The sequence below is a fragment of the Thamnophis sirtalis genome, unplaced genomic scaffold, assembly GCF_051295495.1.
Source record: "Thamnophis sirtalis isolate CommonGarterSnake01/CBP01778 unplaced genomic scaffold, rThaSir2_p1.2 scaffold_6, whole genome shotgun sequence".
In the NCBI taxonomy this organism is placed as follows: domain Eukaryota; kingdom Metazoa; phylum Chordata; class Lepidosauria; order Squamata; family Natricidae; genus Thamnophis; species Thamnophis sirtalis.
In genome coordinates this window covers 105533450-105555350 of record NW_028261386.1, presented here as the reverse complement: position 1 = coordinate 105555350, position 21901 = coordinate 105533450, and the positions used below count along the sequence as shown (strand labels likewise).

General features: G+C 38.3%; 1 protein-coding gene across 6 annotated transcripts in view; it reads right to left on the bottom strand.

Moving 5' to 3' along the window:
- WASF1 (WASP family member 1) overlaps positions 1 to 21901 on the bottom strand; it is a 61025-nt gene that overhangs the window by 21934 nt on the left and 17190 nt on the right. The window contains exon 1 of one of the 6 annotated variants that reach the window (XM_014062572.2): positions 28 to 154. The exons of the other annotated variants lie outside the window; for them this stretch is intronic. The gene's annotated coding sequence lies outside the window, so the exon portion shown is untranslated. Of the gene's footprint in view, positions 1 to 27; positions 155 to 21901 lie in introns of those variants that run through there. 6 annotated transcript variants of the gene reach the window in all.

Genomic DNA, 21901 nt, shown 5'->3' with positions numbered 1-21901 from the left:
GGCCACTTGCCCGCCCACTGTCCTTACCTGTATTTGAGCTCTTTGGGGCTTCCGTGCATGGAGCATACGGCGTCTAGGAGACACTCCACCGAGCAGCTGGAGCATCAGGGAGGCATCATGGAGCATCATAGACACTAAGTACGCATACATGCACTGTGTGTGTACACACGCGCGCACTGCATGCGTTCATGTGGTGGACGCCGGCCCCCGTTGCACTGTACTGGTTGCACCGTACCAGTTGCACTGGGATCCGGAACCCACCACTGAAGAGGATTCAGTCAAGGCAAGTGAGGATGGACAGGGTACAAGAAACTAAATGCTATGAAGAGAGACTGAATGTTTAGCATTCAGAGGAGAAAAATTGAGGGAGAATGAAATAACATCCTTCAAATAATTGAAAATATATCATGCTGAAGGTTAAGAGCTGTTTTTCATTATTCCACTTTGTAAAACATGAAATAGTGGATTTAGCTATCATGGAGACAAATTCCAGCTGGAAAAAAGAAAACCTTTTCAACATGAAAGAAATTGGCAATAAAACTACCTACTGGTATCTAGAGAAAGGGTAGGCTTCTTTTCATTGAAACAAATGGAAGCTAGAAATGCTTTAATTTGGATTTCTGCACAGAGCAGTGCTTTGGACTTAATAGCTTAAACGACATGTTTTACATGTAAGGTTCTAAATAAACTAGCAATATATAGCAATAAATAAAAACATGAAAAATACAGAAAATAATTTTTCCATCGTATGGTTGCTCAGAGATAGCAAAGAATATATGGGGGGAAATGATAAATCAGTGGCAGAAAACCTGCTGTAAAAACAAACATTTTAGATTTATTGCTTAACTTCTCCACTGAAAATTATCAGATAACACACAATGTTAAATGTAGACAGCAAGTCATCATGCTTATTTGCAAATACACTAACACTAACTCTAATGCTTGCATGAAAAGTTCCTGAATGATAACATGAGATTAAGTTCTCATCTCTACTAACAAATTAAGAATTTGAAATCAAGGCTGCAGTTGATTTGCTGGTCTTTTAATAAAAGTTTGTGGCATTATACCACACACACACACGTTTGTCTGTATGTGTGTATGTGACACTTCTATACTAGAGAACTGAGAAATAAGCAGTTTAACGGCAATTTTTTGGAGAGATTTAAATACTTGGAAACTGAATGTTTGACATCTAATTTAAGTACAGATAATGTTTAATAATTAAATATGTAGAAGGAAAAATATAGTCCTATCTATAAGTAACATTTCTATTCTCGGGACTGTGAATATAGCAACTCATTGGACATCATGCTATCATTATTTTGGCCTCATCCAGCCCATCACAACATCCAGATATCCTAGAACCTCAGCCTCTCCTAATAAAAATTGCATAATACTTTGCATCACCTGATAATTGCACCTATTGTTCCTGTAGACATTAAATAGCACTGAGGATGAAATAAGTTCTTTCTAAAAATTCATTCACTAATATTAATTATCAATTGTCCCTGCCAGTACTACTGGAAGTACTATAGAAAAGTGACCTAAACTTTAATTCTCAGAGGCAATCTGTGATATGATCTGGTCAATGGTCAATGATATCAAAAACAGCTGAGAGGTCAAGAAAATGTAGTAGAACTGCATTTCCATTATTCTTCTCCCAAGTAATGTCACAGCAAAGGCCTGAATAAAGAGATTGACGGTATTGTTTTAGGCTGAAAAGCAGATCTCTACCTATATGGAAATAGGTCTAGAAAAGCTGTACTACCATCACAATTTTCAATATCTTCTCCAAACTGGGCTATGAGTCACTGGTTTCTGAGCAGAGAGCAAATTTTTTCAGGGAGGACTATATGACCATCAAAGAGTTGAATTTCATAAATTATTCAATATCTTCAACATTCGATAGGGGAAACTATTTACTATTTGCCGGGAACCCTCTTTTTTGCACTCCAATATTGACTTGAAAAACTAATGCAAATTGTAGGTGCATGACTTGCAAAGCCAATACAGCACACAAGATTGATCTAAGAGGATGTGAAAGTTTTATGTCTGTAATTTACCAGAACAGGTATATTTGATAAGGAATATGTCTGCAGTAACATACATATATACATACATTCTCAGAATATAAATGTAATTTTAAAAAGTCTACAACCTCCTGTTTCAAAACACCTTGCTTTTTAATTTCAAAACTATTTCATACTGCAATCTTAAATTATATTTACAATGTTTATTTCAAATGTATTCTAAAATTTATATTTTCTTTAAGCAACTATAAAAACACAGCAAAATATATTACAATTCATTAATCACAGAGCTGACTGTTTATTAAACTTTACAAGCATCACTAATCCCCATGATGCTATAAAATATGCTGGCCATTGTACAAATAAAGTAGAATTCAAAATAATTCCTTTTTTTAACAAGAATGCTACTTTTCTAAAGGCTGCAGTGAGGAAACTAGTGATGACTAGAACTTCTTTTAAAACTTGAAAGAAATCTACAGAATAATGATTTCTTTGGTGACTCATAAATCTGTTTGTGTATATATGTGTTGTATACCCCGACTACTGTTTGGATAAGGCCCTGTAGTTTTATTGGCAACTTTTTCGGAAGTAGTTTGTCCTTGCCTGTTTCCTAGGACTAAGAGCGAATGACTGGCTGAAAGTCATCTAACTGGCTTTATGTCTAAAGATGGACTGGAACTCACAATCTCTGGTTTCTAAGCCCGGTGTCTTTATCCACTACACCACAACTGGTTTCCAATTCCAAAATTCATGCTACCATAAATGCAGAATGAATGTCTATGTTCAAAATAAATAACTAAATGAGGGAAAATAAGACTGCACAGCTCATGGCATTAGCCTATTGTGGCATTTAAATGGAAAAACTAGACGCTAATGAAATAATAAGTTGCATCAAATACTTAAAATAGAATGAGTGATATCATGAAGGTATTATACACTTTTCGATTATTCCAAGAATGATTCATAATTAATGCTACTTCAGACTTATTTAATAAATCAATATAAAATTGTATAATTTACTATATTAAAGATTTTCAGCCAATTTTCCCCTTTCTTATTTATACAAAGCCAGAAGTGGTTAATCTCTCATTATATCACAAGAAAGCAGCTGCTCTGAAATTAGAATTATATTTCTTTATTCCTGCTTCCCCAATAGTTAATTTAATAAGCCAAATATTTTTAAATCTGACAACTAGCACATTTTTATGTAATGAATGTGAATTATAAAATATTGATATAGTTATGTGTACCATCATCTTGTGATTATTTTCCAATGATAGCTTATATGGCTTTAAAAAGCATTAAATGACTCTATATAGCATCTGTTATTACCACAAAAAAAATCAGAAAATGTTTAGATTTTCTTGTTTTAGTTGTAGTATTGTAGTAAAGGTAGCTAGTATGTACAATAATTTGATAGCTATTTTGCTTACCATCACAAGCAAATATGTGCCTGCATATTTTCCAAGAAAAAACATCTGAAGATGATTTTATGCACCCAAATAAACAAAGAATAGTGATGGAGTTGACATTTTTAATTTAAATAAAATCAAGAGTGACAGAATTGCTGCTGTTTTTTACAACGTTGTCATCTGTTATTTTATTTCATGGACAAACTGTAAAAGCTTGTTATATCAGTAACTGAATAAAGCATGGATATCGTATTATTCCTCAGCAAGTTGGGAGTATGTGGGATGAATCCACCCATATACCCATCTTGGTAAGAACCGGATATTCTTAAGTAAGCAAAGAATGTTAAGGAGAGACAGATTGTTTTTAAAGAACTGCTCATTTGTTTTGGTGTGTAACTTTTGTTTATAATATTAACACCATTATCATAATCATAGATAAGAAACAGCATCAAGGCAATTTTTTTCAAAATAATCCAAAGTATGTTAAAACACTTAAGGTCTCAGCTTTAATCGCATACACATTGAAATTGAAATGAGAACTATTCAACTCAGCATAGAGGGGCATGCATTTGCAAAGAAAAATATTTTAAATGTATCTAATATGTAAAATGAAACTAATTTCATTTCAACATGTTATAATGGCAATATTTATTAATAAATAAGCAAACCTATTATATAAATTAAAAATATAAACAGTTTTCACTGAATTAAATGTCTTGATTTAAATCAGTCTATTCTTTTGTGTACTTTTGAAACAAAGCTACAATAACCCTATACTTTTCTATTATTATTTTCAAAATGTATGCCTGACTTTTTTCCCATAGTGGTTCCTTTAAGATGGATTGAATGGAAAGTTGATTTAAACTTCTATTTGGGACTTTGAATACATTTATAAGCCGAAATGAAATTAAAGACTTCATGCCCCCTATAGAACTCAGTAAGGGATGGGACAGAAGGAAAAAAAATCCTTCACAATTTGAGAATATAAAGATGCTACTATTTATGCACTGTGGGTTTTTTGGGGGTGGGTGGGATGATTTTAAAATCCTGGGAAACCTTCACCACAATTTTAAAACTACTTCAAGCTTACAGTATTGACTGTATAACATGATTGCAACTCAACAGCTATACAGTCAATAGCATATCTTCAGTGATAACTGTTTTAGCACTTCCACATAGCAAATTGCATTTGGAGAGTCAAATGCTATTGCCTATTTGTTGAAATAATAAGTATTTGGATTTCTTGGAATACAAGCAGCCAGTTTTGTCATACGTACTAGTAGTTGGGTTCTATGGACTTCAGGGATCAATATTGAGCTATTCTGCGGATGTTTCACTTATGCTTTTACAGTATATATTAACTTTATTATGATATAAACTACTGGGAGTCACTTACATCAAGAAGAAAAAGAACAAACAAAACCACAGCAATGGCTAAGTCATATATGTACTTTCCAACTAAGCTAGTGCTTATTTATTTATCAGTAGCTAGTGGTGAAAAATAACAAAAGTAAAGCAAAGTTGGGTCTCTATGAGAATATGTTCAACACAACTGCCTCAATGATCTAAGCAGAATATTCTAAAGCCACTACAGCTTTACCAGAAAATCTTACAGTTTCTTTTCAGAATCTATATTGAGGATAGACTTACATTTTTAATTAATAAAGTATTTAATTAATAGATCATTAATACTTAAAGTTCAAAACAGCAATTACATAGCAATTAAAATGCAGCAATATGTATTTATCAAACAATTAAATGCACTAATACCTCAATTCTATCTTTAGCTATTCATCAAAAGCCAATCCCCAAATGTGTTATTTGGATGCAAAGTTGAAATAAAGCTTTTTAAAAAAAATCTAAATTTTATATTAACAGGAAGAAACATTTAACAATAAAGGATAACGTGCTTTCCAAACAAATTCTAGAACTGCACACATCACTCCAAAACTACATCTACTTCTTAGAGAATCAGAGACATCAAAAGCACATCTATACTTTGCAAAAGGGGAATAGTTTTTTCACAGACATGTAGCAACTGCTACTACTTTTCAACAAAGTATTTATGAAAGGCTTCCAACTTTAAATAGATTTTATTTTTCAAGTTTAATTACGGTATTTTTCAGAGTATAAGATGCAGCGTAGTATAAGACGCATCAAGATTTTGAAGAGACTTTTTTTTAAAAAAAAGTAGGTAGGTAGATAGAGGGATAGAGAGGGAGGTAGGGAGAGAGAGAGAGAGAGAGAGAGAGAGAGAGAGAGAGAGAGAGAGAGAGAGAGAGAAGGTAGGCAGAGGGATAAAGAGAGAGAAATATAAAGAGAAATACAGTAGATAGGTAGGGAGAGAGAGGGAGTAGTTAGGTAGGTAGATAAAGGGATATAGATAGATAGATAAGATAGATAGATAGATAGATAGATAGATAGATAGATAGATAGATAGATAGATAGATATAGAGAGAGAGAAATACAGTAGATAGGTAGGGAAAGAGAGAGAGTGGGTAGGTAGGTAGGTAGAGAAAGGGATAGAGAGAAATAGAGAGAGATAGAGAAATACAGTAGGGAGGGAGGGAGAGAGAGAGGGTGTGTGTGTGTAGGTAGGTAGGTAGTGGGATAGAGAGAAATAGAGATAGAAATATAGTATATAGGTAGGCGTTTCTGCTGGCACAGCACTTGATCAATGTAATTCTCATAAATCAGTTAAAGAGCTTTCCAAAAGGGGGAAAAAAAAGTTTTAGCATTCTGCAAACCTCCCCAAAACATTCTGTTTTTGGCGAAAACAGGCCCGTTGTTTTTTTTCAAAAACAGGCATGAATAGCCTTGGGCAGGGCCTTGCAGAGTGCTCCTGGAGGGGCCAAAAACGAGCAAAAAATGACCCCTTTTCTGTCAAAAAATTGCATGCATAACCTTATGGAGGCTTGTAGACTGCTGCTTGGGGCTGGAGGGCAAAAAACAGCCTGTTTTTTGCTCATTTCTGCCCTCCCCAGCCCCCAGGAGTTCTCTGAAAGCCTCCCTAAGGGTATGCACAGCCATTTTGGTGAACGGGCCGGGGCTTCAGGAGTTAAAAAATGCTGTATTCGGTGTATAAGGCGCCCCCAGATTTTCAGCCTCTTTTTTGAGGAAAAAAGGTTCGTCTTATACTCTGAAAAATACGGTAATCTCATTTTACTTCCAAACCATTCCATTTTCTAGGATTAGGAGACACTGGAGTTAGGTAATTTGACATATTTAAATTACTGTTAATTTATGAGAAAGAAACAGATTTTGATTAAATAAAGAAATAAACAAAGAACAAACAAGAGAGCTTTTTTAAAAAAATCAATAAATTGTGAGAAATTCTACAAATGTTCTAAAATTGCACAATATATAGCAAGAATGCCCTGTGCTAAATACAGATTACATAATAAATCTGTTCTCTTGTGTAAAAACTGGATTACAGCTATATGCCAAATTAAACTAAAACAACAGCAGAGATTTGTGACATAGATCAAAAGATTTAAACTTTTTTTTCATGTGTGTGTAAAATAAATCTGGGCCATGAAATTGTAAGCTCGTGCTGAAAGATGGTGTTGCATTTGCAACTAACAAATATCAAACAAGCAAAAACAGCAAGTTTAAATCTTCTATCTAAACTCAAAATCCATTGCAGGAAATTCATAATGCAGTGGAGTTGAGTTCCAGGATAGATATCTGCTATGAGATGTTGCTTCTTGTTTTCATGTGTGTGTTCATGATACACCTGACTAGTTGTATAACATCTGTGATTATTATTTTTTAGAATGTGACAAGTGTTAAAGTATAACAGTATACTTAAACTACTGTAATTAATTAAAAATTAAATTTTCCCGCAGTAATATTGCAGCTAAGAAATCAAGAAGCTGTTGTCAAACATGTTGTCACATTTAGATTTTTTACAATTAAAGCATTAGATGGCATTAGCTCTTATGGTTATATCCCTTTCATAATCGTTCAATTGTCATTTCTAAATACTGTAAACTGTGTGTGTGTGTGCGCGCGTGTGTGTAAAATTCCACAATGCAATTTATGAAAATACAAGATCCATAATAATGGATGCAGTGATACCCCACATTCTAACAGAATTTTTCTTGTTCAGGACTTTAGCCATTTAGAAACAAGAATCTTGTAGTATTGTTTGAGGCTTGCAAAAGAATTGGAATGAAAGAAGAAAGCAATACCTTTTTTCTCTTCTATACTATCTTGAAATCTCCTATGTACTATTAAAGTGCTCAGGTTTCTCGGCTAGCTTTTATCTTTAAATGTTTAGAGTAGAACAGGGAACTGGCTAGGAAATGAAGAAAGAATGTTTGCCACTTTTAGTTTTTTTTTTCTTACCTGAAACTGCCCTTTACATACTCTATACAGACATGATTTTTTAAAAAAAACATAATATAGATGCACCTAACTTCTCATGTCACATTCCTCTTAAGCATATTAAAACGTTCCTCAATAATAGCAAGCCATCAGACAGTACCTTCCCCCTGCTTTTTCAAACATGTTATACTAAAATAAATGGATAGTCTGGGGCCACCAAGGAGAATCCTGTGTTGGAGCCAAAGCTCTGGGGGCTGTTACTGGTATGAATATTGGAACGACCCAGTGACTTTTGTTCCAGGTTCAGTCTGGACTCACCTCCTTGCCCTGGGCACATGCATATACTCTTATTATGGACAGTGCTTTCATCTGCCTTTGGATCATGTAAGCTAACAAGCATAAATCTTTGCTTGGTACCCAAAAACTTCAGTTAATATAGGACTTGCAATGTGAAAATAGGCTGCCAAGTTCCAATCACCAGAGTTCTTTTTTCCCCCTGGAATTTACTCAGGGATGGAATTTACCTGGAATCAAGGGTAGAACTTGGCTCAATGTAACATAACTCAATATAACTCAATAATATTTTATTCTGTCATGAACACCAGCCCTTGAATTATATTCAAAATGTTTTGCAGTGAAACCATTCTGCATTAATTAATGACAGAGATCTCTCTACTAAGAAGCAGAGAAGACAAGATTCAGCAGTCACTCCAATCCAGGTTTTTAGATTCTTTGGAAAACTGTGATTTAACACATATATGCCATATATATATATTTGGAGTCAATCAACTGTAGATCCAAGTAATTTTTTAAAAACAGCAAATAAGAAACATTAGGATTTACTTCAAAAGGGGCATTGGTCTTACCTGAGACGCCCTTTCTCATGACGAAGGAAGAGTCCAAGATGGGCTATTCTAGTCTGCTAGCTCGCTGACTGAATTGAAAGTCTGAAGACATGCCTCCCTGGTAACGCTTCTTAGTCGAACAATGAAGACGAAGCGAGTGGAATCTTGTACTCTGTCCAGTCCAAACTTCTCCCCTTCCTGGCAACTGGCCAACCAATCAACCGGGTGGATCTGGACTCTCCCGTCGATTGTCATGAGAAAGGGCATCTCAGGTAAAACCAACACCCCTTCTCCATGTATTGACGAAAGAGTCTGGGATGGGACACACCAAAGCCTTGGCAGTCCTATGGGTGAGATCTGTCCTGGCCTAAAATGCCATCCTCCTCATGCACTCTCTGAAGCACATACCTACCGAATGCCAGCTCTGCTGAGGAGTATGCATCAAGTCTGTAATGGCGGATGAACACCTGTGATGTCCAGGTTGCCGCCCGACATATCTCCTCCACAGAAGCCTATATAGCCCAGGCCGCCATAGTGGCCACACTTCTCGTAGAATGGGCCGTGATCCTCCGGGGCACTGGGAGAGCCTGAATCTCATAGGCTCTGGCAATACAAGCCCGCAACCAACGACCTACTGTGGAAGGTGTCACCCTGTGGCCCAGAGCTGATGGCTGAAAGGATATGAACAGGGCCTCAGTCTTCCTGAAGGAAGAGGTCCTGGAGATGTAAATAAGGAGGGTCCTTCTTACATCCAATTTATGCTATTGCCTTTCCAAGGGATGCTGAGGCCGAGGACAAAGGTCTGGCAGTATAATGGCAGAAACAATGAGAGAAATTCTGGCAGAAGCATCGGTGATATAGGATTGCACTACTACTGGAAGGACACAGGATGATGAAATGAAATGTTATAATAAAAATTAAGTTAAACTTAGTTAAATTTTGAGTATTATGTATAAAAAAGGTAATAATAGTTATAGTCAAATAAATGGTTAATAATGATAATAATGCATATATATATATATATATATATATATATATATATATATATATATATATATATATATATATATATATACACACACACACACACACACACACACTAGATTGATAATATGAATTTTTACACAAATTGTGAGGAATATGGAGAGGATTCTGAAAAGCTTTGTTATAAAAAATAAATAACTCTCTATAGAATAGAATATAAATATGTAATACTATCAGATATATTTCAGGATGATGTAATGAAATGCCATAATATAAATGTATTTTAAATTTAGAATACTTTACATAAAAAGGATGTAATAATCGGTTATAGTCAAATGAATGTTTAATAATCATAATTGTATACATATATATTAGATTGATGATATGAGACTTTACGTAAATTGCAAGTGAAGACTATTGTGAGGAAGCACAAAAGTTTTGTAACCAATCGACACACTGTAAGTAATTGGAGAAAGGTTTTTATACTTTGTGTGGGTTTATGTTTGTTTGTTTTGTGTTTGTTTAAAAATAAAAACTTTAATAAAAAAAATCTGGCAGTATTAACTCCTGTGCTTGGTGAAACAAGGAGTTAACCTTCGGCATAAAGGCCTGGTCCACCCACAGGACCATCTTGTTCACATGAAAAACACAGAGATCCTTTCTCACCGATAATGCCGCCAACTCTGATAACCATCTAGCAGACGTGATAGCCACTAGGAATGCCACCTTACACGAGAGTAGACATAAGCTGGCCTCAAAGGTAGCTGTGGTCAGGGCCTGCAACACCTTGGGCAAATCCCAGGGGCATGCAGCAGTGTATCGCTGGGGGCCATAAATTAGATGTGCCACTGAGAAAGGCTCAAAAGGATGGTAAGCTAGGGAACTAAAACCACACACTTTCAGAACTGAGGCTAAGGCCGCGACCTGGCACCGCAGGGTGTTCAGGGAAGAGTCCTCTCTCTAGATCTCCCTGCAGGAATTCCAGTACATCCACCACTGCGGCCAAGGTGGAGTCTAAATGTCCCTTCTCACACCAGTCACAAAATATCTTCCAAGTCGCATTGTAAATGCAGATGGTAGAAGGCCATCTGGTTGCCTGAATCGTCCTTATGAACTTATTAGAAAGTTTCTCCCATTTCAGCAGCTTCCACTCAACCACCAAATGTAACCACTGGGGCTCTGGATGACTCTGGATGATGAGGGAGACCTTCTCTGCGGGAATTGTCCAAGGTTGGGCAACTGACAGGCCAACCAGATTGGCAAACCACGGTCACCTGGGCCAGTGAGGAGCTACCAACAAGACCCTCGCTCTCTCAATCAACACCTTCCTGACTACAGCCAGGATCAGAGGCAGCAGGAGGAAGGCATACAGTAGACCCCTGAGCCACAGGCATCGTAGCATGTCCACTCCTTCTGCTCCCGGAGCTGGGAACTTAGAGAAGAAATTGGGAAGGTAAGAGTTCACTGGAGAGGCAAAGAGATCCAGAATCGGGTGGCCACAAACAGACTGGGATGCAGACGCCACTCTGAGTGGTCAACAGTGGCCCTGCTCAATCAGTCTGCATGCACGTTGGATACTCCCGCAATGTGTTCTGCCCTGATCAAAAGCAGGTGAGTTTCTGCATAATGTCTCTGATTCTGTCATAAGGGACTTCAACCGAGTCCCCCCTAGTAATTGATGTGGACCTTCATTGCCACATTGTCCATCAGGAGGAGGACATGGTGCCCAGAAACCTGCTGCTGGAAAGCCCTGAGGGCTAGGCGAGCCGCCCATAGCTCCAGCCAGCTGATATTGTTGCGTAGCTCCTGAGTTGTCCACCGCCCCTGGGCTACTTGGTCCCTGAAATGGGCCAGCCTTCTGGTATGGCAGCATAAACCACTGGAGTGGCATGGTGTGGAATTGTGCCCAGGATATGAGGGAGATGCAGGAGATTAGTTTCCCCAAAAGCTGGGGCAGCAGTGCCAACCGACCACCTTGTCTGCCTGCATCTGGGCTGTCAACGTCCCGATGCAATCCTGTCACTCCTGGGAGAGAAAGACTTGTCCTAAAAGAGTGTCTATGAGTGCCCCAAGTGCAGCAGTCGTATAATGGGGACGAGATGACATTTGTCCAGATTTATAGAAAACCTATGGTCTCTTAGAACCTGAATTGTGATAAGAATATCCCTTTCCGCCTGCTGACGGGATGATGTCTGAATTAACAGGTCGTCTATGTAACACTGGATTCAGATTGGCAAGATTCGGAGATATGCAGCCAGGGCTGCCAGAATTTTGGTGAATGTCCTTGGGGCTGACGCAAGGCCGAATGGAAGGGCTGCGTATTGAAAATGTCGGCTGTTGTAACGGAATCTCAGAAATCTCTGTGATCGAGATGTATAGGGTTATGGAGGTAAGCCTCCGTCAGGTCCACTGATGTGTACCTACTCTAAATCTCCACACTTATCCAAACTAATCCAGGGGAAAACCTAAATTTAATCATCAAAACGTCGATAACTCAGAACCCTGAGCTTGAATCTACGTCCTGCAAGCTGAAACTGAATTGAAACTGAGAACCGTTACCAGGGAGGCGTGTCTTCAGACTTTTAATTCAGTCAAAGAGCTAGCAGGCTAGAATAAGCCATCCTGGACTCTCCGTCGATACCATGAAGAATGGCCAATTTCACATTTTCTAATTTGTAGATAAGCTTTTAAATATTTTTTATAAAGAATTTGTAGCTTTTTTCTAATATTAATGGATGTCATAATTACAAGTTTGTATGTGAAAAGCAGCTGAAATTAATTACACAGTTGTCAAGTGCATTTCTTGCAATATATTAGCTATATTCATAAATTTATTTTTCACAGAAATGTGATAAAAATTCATATCACCATAGACTCTATAGTAAATAATTAATTGTAGATTAATTGATAAAGCTCCAGAAATAAGTGCTGTGTCACAGGTCTGTATAAAATGCATTTTCCCCGTGAAAATGATTTGAAAATTATGTATATAATTTGATGCATAGAAGAGAGAAGTTCCAGATAAAACAGAATAATTCACAAGCAATATAGCATCAAGCTTAAATCCTAAGAACCACAACTGCACACTCTTGCATCGAGAGTATACATGAAAAATGCATTAAACACTGCTAAAACTTTGTATGTGTGCTCTGTGCCTCCATATACAGTTTATTGAAAGAAAATGTATTTGAAAATTAAAGTATTATGTACTGTAACACAGACAAACAAGCAAATAAGTTAAAGAAGTCTGAAGCAAAACCAAAAGTATTAGATAATACTAAAAGTGTTAGATAAGGATTATCTAAAAGTGATAGATAAGGACGACATGAAGGATATTATTTGACATAAAGACATTATTAAAGCACTATCATTAGCTGATGACTTGTTGGTTTTGGAGGATCCTTTACAGGGACTTGAAACATTAATGGGAAAAATTAAAAGAATTTGGTACCTTAGCAGATTTTAAGATTAACAAACAGAATACGATGTCAAGAGTAAATATGAAAATAGAGGATCAAACAGAATTGATAAAAATGGGGTTTAAAACTGAGGGGGGGGGAGTCAAGTATATGGTTATAAAGATGACAAATGTGAATTGGGCATTATTTCCAAATAATTAGTTTGAGACACAGAATGATTTTTTCAGACTATACCAGTTTTACAACTGATGCACCCTTTAAAAAATGGCAGCAGGATTTATCTATGTTTGTAGGGAAGGGAAACACCATGTGTTAAAATATACGGTGTTGCAAGATGCAAAGAAAAGAGAAGAAATGGCTTTTCCCAACTTGAAATTGTATTTGCAGCTTGCTGTTTATTTTGGAAGAAAGAGTGGGTTGGGAAATAGAAGACATTTGGAGTTGGAAGGATATGACCCAAGATTCCGATGACATGGATAATTGTTGCACAATAAAGTCAAGGTTAATGCAAGTTTTAAATGTAGATTATGTTAGACATGCCAATTGAGAATATGGAATAGGTACAGAAATAATGATGAGAAATAATAGACAAATACTAACATCATGAAAAACTAGATTTCTGTCAAAGGAAATATAAACCAACATCAAGAGAACAATTGACGGCAGAGGGACATAGTTGTTAATGGTTTTCCTATTTACAGGTTTAAGAAAGATTTAAAGTAGATACAGTGGGACCTCGGGTCCCGAACAGCTCAGAGGACGAACAATTCGGGTGCCGACTGAAAAATCTGTTAAATGTTTCACTCATGTCACGAAATACATCCTCAGGTGCCGAATAAACACAGCCGTGGCAATTTCCCCTTCCGTGCCACTTTCTGTGTGTGCAGTTTGTCTTGCTTCTGGTCACAATCAAATTGGATGCCGACCAAAGTCCTGGAACGGATACAGTCGGCACCTGTAAAAGCATTTATGATGCTAAATATTGTAAGATTGACTTTGAAACAGAATTGTATACAAATGATGGACATATGAGTGCTAAAATATATAAACTTTATTGAAATTTGAAACAAGAATATATAAAACAATGCATGATAAAATGAGTTAAAAATTTTCATTACACCAGTGGTGTCAAACTGAAGGCTTGGGGGCTAGATCTGGCCCGCAGGGTGCTTAGATCTGGCCCACTGGGTCACCCTGGAAACAGCAATGAACAAGCCTGCAGTGCCTCTGCCAGAGAAAATGGAGCTTGGGAGGGTCACATGCAGCACTTCCGAGCTCCGTTTTCACTGGCAGAGGGTTGCAGGAAGCCATTACAACTGAAAATGGAGCTCGGGAGACCGTTTTTGCTAGCAGAGTGCTCATGTCACCACAGGTCACTCTGACATGAGTGATATCGAGCTGGCCATGCCCACCCTGGCCACACACACAAACCTCCCCTGCCCCCGAGGTCAAACACAACCCTGATGCAGTCCTCAATTCAATCGAGTTTGACACCCCTGTATTACGCTATATAGCTGGAACAATGGGAAATTTTGTGGTTAAAAGGATATATAGAAAACATGTATATTTAAAAAATATTCATACAATTTTTGCTTTATATACTTGTATCTGACACTTAGGGCAATAAATGGAGATGTTAATAACCAAATGGCATCTATTTTTTTTTTTAAACGACACAATTTAACTACTGTATTAAGCTCAACCATCATGGTTGTCAACTACTGTTTCCCTGACTGATAAGTGAATTCTTAAGTTCTTCTCCTAATGCATATGGAATATTTTGTCATCAGTACATTACACAGATGACAACTCAATCTGTAAATATGAAGATGTCATAATTATGGGCCAACAATAGGATTTTGTGTGTGGCATACCTGTGAGCTAAGTACGTAAACAGCTAATGTGACAGCTTGATGTACGGAGCTGTCACAATTACAGTATGTCCTTAGATTATATAGTCCATACAGATAGAGAGGTAAATGCACAGACACAAATGATGTACCTACTATCAAACATATGATTCTCAAGTCTAAAAATAGCATGTTAAAAAGTATATCATCATTTAATATACAGTGCTTTTTAATTAATAGCATTAATAACAACTAAAAGACCCAAATAAAATTAGCATTACAACAGACATGTAGAGAAAAGTCTATTGCTACAGGTGAAACTCAAAAAATTAGAATATTGTGCAAAAGTTCATTTATTTCAGTAATGCAACTTAAAAGGTGAAACTAATATATGATATAGACTCATTACATGCAAAGCAAGAGCGTTCAAGCCATGATTTGTCATAATTTGTCATAATTAATGCTTCCTTCCACAGATGAGCTTTATGGGGATGTTGGCTTCATTTTTCAGCAGGACTTGGCACCTGCCCACACTGCCAAAAGCACCAAAAGCTCGTTCAATGACCGTGGGATTACTGTGCTTGATTGGCCAGCAACCTCGCCTGACCTGAACCCCATAGAGAATCTATGGGGCATTGCCAAGAGAAAGACGAGAGACATGAGACCGAACAATGCAGAATAGCTGAAGGACGCTATTGAAGCATCCTGGTCTTCCATAACCACTCAGCAGTGCCACAGGCTGATAGCTTCCATGCCACGCCACATTGAGGCAGTAATTGCTGCAAAAGGGGCCCAAACCAAGTACTGAGTACATATGCATGCTTATACTTTTCAGAGGTCTGATATTGTTCTATGTACAATCCTTGTTTTATTGATTGAATGTAATATTCTAATTTTCTAAGATTGTGGATTTGGGGTTTTCATGAGCTGTATGCCATAATCATCACAATTATGACAAATCATGGCTTGAACTATCTTGCTTTGCATGTAATGAGTCTATCTCATATATTAGTTTCACCTTTGCATTATTGAAATAAATGAACTTTTGCACGATATTCTAATTTTTTGAGTTTCACCTGTACTCCTAAAATCTTTTCTTTGAAGCCATTGTCAGCCCTCCTCCCAACAGGTAGATTTCCAGATTGGGAATCAACTCAAAAGAAAGGCTAGGAGTACTTGCAATGCCATAATAATGAAACTCACAAGTCTAATTGTGAAGTACCGGTACCTCTTCCCCTTCTTATACCCATGTGAATTCAGGAAGTGTATGTCTGAGCCGTTGCTACATATGGTACTCGTTTGGACTTAAGATATGCTTTCCAACAGATCTGGCCTATCTTCATCAAAATCATCATCACACTTCACACTTCTCCTTTTATAGAAATTTCTTTCTCAAGTAAAGCATCTCCCTACAAGCGCACAAATCAAGCATCCGTCTTTTTATAGTATAATAATGCATTTACACTTGCTCATAATTCTTCTGAATATTAAATTAGGTAAAGATTTTCCAGTGACAGAGATTATTAGTGCAAGGGAGCAAGAAGGTATTCCTAAATTATTATACTCTGAATTTTAATACAATCATGTGTTCAGGTTTCATAAGATGTATAGTATTATAATAAAATATTTTCAAATGTGAATATTTTGAAACACGTATAAGCATTTCCACACCTTTTATTTTGCAACAGTATTAAAAAAGAACATAAATGGATTCTGTTAAGCCATTATTTAACATGAAAATACAAGATTAAGTGAAATCACTTTGCTATCATAATGTTCAATCTATTTTATTTTCAATTTGCATAATTTGCTTTGACTGCTAAGCAATAAATCAAATGTATCTTGATATATTCCATAGTTAAATGAATTATTGTGTTTCCTGTCTGTCCTCTTTTGCAGAAAATACAATTGCAGAACAGCTGCTGTTGGAGCAGTAATAAAGGCTTTATATTGGCTACAGTATATGGAAATCCAGAGGAGAAGATTTTTGCTTTCAAAAATAACTTCCCAATCAATCTATCAACAACTCTCCATCATGCACCACAGATGCATATTTGATTGTTTTCCAGCTCAATAATTGAAGTATAAGATCAAGATGAACATGACTAGCTTGGGAAGAACATTTAAATCACACTAGATGTGTTCTAGAATCTCTTTTAGAAAAATATAGAAGTAGGTTTTGAATTGACTCCTAAGCCTAAACCTGCAATTTGATCTTGTTAAGAAACATGTTGAAGCCTTTAGTAGGCAATCCGAAATAAATTCCTGTGAGTTCATTTAGACTTATTTTAAAAACTGAATCTTAAAATAAACACATTTATTCTACCTTTCACAACATAAAAGCCAAAAAGTATTCATATATTTATTTCTTAATCAAGTACATGACATTTCATAATTGTCCAGTTTTTTATTTTTATTGAAAGAAGTTTACATCTATATTAAATTCAGATTATATCAAAATGGATCTCACGATAGCAGACATCCATTTTCAAAAATTCCAAAAATGAACAGCTTAAAAATCAAGATAACTTTTAACAGTTATCAGAATGAAGGCACAGAGAAATAGTGAGTCTTTGTATTCTGAACTAAAATATCTTTAGTAGTCAGCTCTAGACAATATGAATAATATACCATATTATTTTTTAACCAGATTCCCTTAGCCATTCAATGATGCCAGGACAGTCATATGACCTTTACAGTTAAGTTTCTTTGTGGAAATAACTATGATCTGCTGAAGCATCAGAAATAGAATAGGATAACAGAATGCTTGCTTGTGCATTGATCCTTATCTCCCTGAATTCACAGTAGATTTGATACCTATTTTTTCCAGCTGGTATCATTAGCCTTGATAGATGACATGCCTGTGTTAACTGCTGGGACAGTCTAAAATTTAGCCTATTATTATTTCTAGACTAAGTACATTCTATCAGAAATGGGGGCAGAACAGGTTGAAAAATCAAATATGTAGGAGAAAGAAACAAAGATACTGAAAGAAACCTGCAGAGATGATAACAGGAATGGAATGTCACTATGGACTGCAGGGAAAAATGGGCATCATCTCAAAAGAGGATTTTGTCTTTTAACCTAAATGCATCCAATAGGGACTTCAATAAGATGTTTACAAGTAGAGATACATGAAAGAGAGAGGAAAGAGATGGGAGTATAAAGAGAGACATACATTTTTAATGGAGTACTAGCAGTGTAGTTCACAGGGCATAGTTTAATCACAATGTGATTAAACCTGGATGGAATCACCAGGAATGAGGAAAAACAAAACTATCACAAAATGCAAGTCTGTAATTAAAAGCAATAAGGTCCTTCTGTTTGGAATTAAATGCATAATCCATTTTTTTTAAAGTATTTGTAACTTCAGTTCTAATAATAATAGTGTAAATTATGTTTATGTTCAACAATTTTATGCTTTTAGCTTTGGAATAGGAGATTAAAATAAACTTTCTATAAACGAAGGGAATATACAAAGCAATGCAAGGGTGGTTTGTAAAACAGTAATGTGATTGTGGTAAACAGAATTAGTATAAATACTATTTTTCTTTTTATCTCACACTTAATCTCTGTGGCCAATATTTCTCATTCCCTTTCTATGCTTAATATAGCACTGCTTACCCTGAAAAGAAATTGTGTAATCAGTAGTAAATTAAGGGTTCAGTGCAAGGAAAATAAGATACATTTTATTAAGCAATTTTTCAAAGTCTCTAAAATCGTAATTCTCAATAGCTTATATACTAACCTCAGTGAAATAAAGATACTGGGGGGAAAGAGAATTGATACCCATTTAATACCCAGGAAACAAGTCAATGGTAAGTCAATATTAAGAGTAGTGGAAAAATATATCTTGCTCTTTTGATAATATAAGATATGGAAGCTTCACTCTAGAAGCAGGTTGAGTCTATTTGATTATGATCTTTCAAGGCTAGTTCAGGACTTAGTTGTATTTAAAGAGTGAATCGACTGGAATCAATGAGGCTTAATTCAGTCTTAGGTTCTATTATACCAATAGATATATTCTACATAGGCTGACTTCAGACATAATTTAATATTTAAACTAAATAAAAGCAAATAAAATGACAGTTGGTCTTATCTGAACTGTTATTTTGGGAGGTTTGCAGGATTAGCCAGGATTGGGTATTGTGATGTCCAATTGGCCTCGAGACAGAGTTAAACTGAAGTCACCCCTCTGTGCTCCTTGCTTCTGATTCCCAGTTTCAACGAGTCAAGTCCACTGAAAAACACCTGAAAACAAGTCATAAGGAAACACACCCTATCCCCTGAAATCCCCAACCCCATGGACCAATGCTAGGGCGAGAACCTGGCTAATCTTGCAAACTTCCCAAAATAACAGTTAAATAAGACCAACTGTCATTTTCTGGAGGAATTTGCAGGATTAGCCAGGATTGGGACATACCCAAGTTAACGTCCCTCAGGGGGGGCACTATTGGTCCTGGGCTCCTCATGCTACCACCTGCTGTAACACCCTATGACCAAACGCCGCATCAGCCAATGCATAAGCATCTAACCTGTAGTGCCTGATAAAGGGAGATAGGGACGCCCACGTAGCAGCCCTACAAATCTCCGTAAATAGGTGCCTGTGTAGCCCAGGCCGCCACCGTAGCCGCGCTCCTGGTGGAATGTGCTGTGATGCCCTGGGGAACCGGTAGGTGCTGAACCTCATAGGCCAGTGCGATGGCCAATTTTATCCACCTCCCTATAGCAGAGGAGGACACCCTCTTCCCCAAGGAAGATGGGTAAAAGGATATGAAAAATGCCTCAGATTAGATGCATAAGGCACGCCTGACATCCAGCCTGTGCCAAAGGCGTTCCCTATCTCATGACAGGTCTGGGCAAAAATCCGTGATCTGTGAAAAAGGGAATTTACCTTGGGAAGAAAAGTCAGATCCAGTCACAGGATGACCCGAGTATCGTTGAATGTACAAAGATTTGACCTGGAGGACAACGCCCCCAGTTCGGAAATGCAGTGGGCCAAGGTGACCGCCACAAGAAACACTACCTTAAAGGACTTCAGGCCTACTGTCCTCAGTGGTTCGAATGGCACCCCTGTCATGGCTTGGAGAACCATAGTGAGGCTCCATGTTGGAAATCTGTGGACTACTGGTGGGGGCAGAAGTTGCCTATGCCCCTCAGGAACCTCTTAACTAATGGAAGCTGGGAAAGTGGAATGAGCCCTTCTTCCTAAATGACCGTGGATAGGGCTGCTACCTGTCTCCTAAGGGTGCCATGTGAGAGCCCCTTATCCAACCCCTCTTGGAGAAATTCCAAGACCTGTGATACTGAAGCCTCGCAGGGATTCGCTCCCGAGGCCCGGCACCACTCTGCAAAAACCCACCAGGTGGAATCATAGATCCTAGTGGTGGAACCCCTGCGTGAGACCTCAATGGTGGAATTTACCCTCTGGGAAAGCGCGGCATCCCCCAGGCGCTCCTGCTCAACCTCCACATGGCTAGTTGCAGCCACTGTGGCTCAGGGTGCATTAGGTTCCTCTGCCTGAGGTCTATATCCCTCCCCAGGATTCTCCACGGTTGTGACACTGACAGGCACATGAGGTCCACAAACCATGCTCCACACGGCCAGTAAGGCGCTCCTAAGATGAGCTCCGCCCTCTCTGAGACCACCTTCCGAACTACCCCAGGGAGAAGGGGAAAGGGAGGGAAAGCGTAGAGCAGGCCCTCTGGCCATGGAGTCCGAAGAGCGTTGACCCCCTCCATCCCCCGAGTCGGGAACTGAAAGAAACACTCCACCTGAGCGTTCTGCGGTGTAGCAAACAGGTCCATCTCTGGACAGCCGAACCTGGAGCAGATGGTCTGGAACAGTTCCAGAAGAAGACTCCGCTCTCCATGTTTGACCGTGGACCAACTGAGCCAATTGGTCTGATGGTTGTTCACTCCCATGATGTGCTCCACCCTGAGTGATCGAAGATGCCTCTCCGCCCAGGCGCCAATTGCCATCGCCTCGGTCCAAAGAGCCCTGGAGTATGTGCCACCTTGCCGGTTGATGTGGGCCTTCACCATGATGTTGTCGGTCAGCACCAAAACATCCCAGTCTTGAACCTGGTCCTTGAAGTGCCACAGCGCCAAGTGAATCGCTCATATCTCCATCCAACTGATAGTGTGCTGGAGGTCTGTCCAAGTCCATTGGCTCTGCGCCATCTGGGACTCCAAGAGAGCTCCCCACCGATACAAGCTGGCATCTGTTGTCAGGATGAGGCGCTCCAGCTCCCTGAACTTGCAGCCCTTGTGTAGCATCGGGGAGAGCCACCACCTCAATGACAGCTGCACCTGCGGTGTAACTGGAACCTTTGCTTCGGAGTTGCTGGAGTTGGACCTTCAATGTGGCAGGAGATGCCACTGAAGTGGCCTCGCATGCAGACAAGCCCAAGGCACCATGTCTATGCAAGAAATGAATTTCCCTAGCAGGCTGGAAAGCACTACTACAGGAACAAAATGCTGACGTCTAACTTGTCTAGCCAAGGCCAACAACTAACTTACGTCATGGGACAGGAACATCTTCCCCAACCTGGAATCTTCATCTCCCCAGATGAAGAATCCTAGTGCTGGGAACCAGAGAACTCTTATCCAAATTCACTGAAAAACCTAACTGTTGGAGCGTAGACACAACTAATAAAATGTCCTCCCTCGCACGCTTGAACGCCGCCGTCTGGACCAAGATGTCATCAAGATAACATTGGATCCTGATGGAGCGGTCCCGGAGGGAAGCCACCACAGCAGCCAGAACCTTAGTGAAGGTCCGAGGCACGGACGCCAGCCCAAAGAAGTAAGGCCCTATACTGATAATGCCTACCTAAATAGGAGAACCTGAGGTATTTACGATGGCCCAGAGAATATGGGGATATGGAGATAAGCCTCCGTCAGGTCGATGGAGACCATGAAGTCATTACATCTGATCCCCGCCAAAATGGATTTAAGTGATGCCATCTTGAATCTCCTGTAGACCAAGTGAAAATTTAGAAGTTTCGGATCCAGTATCACCCTCCATCCC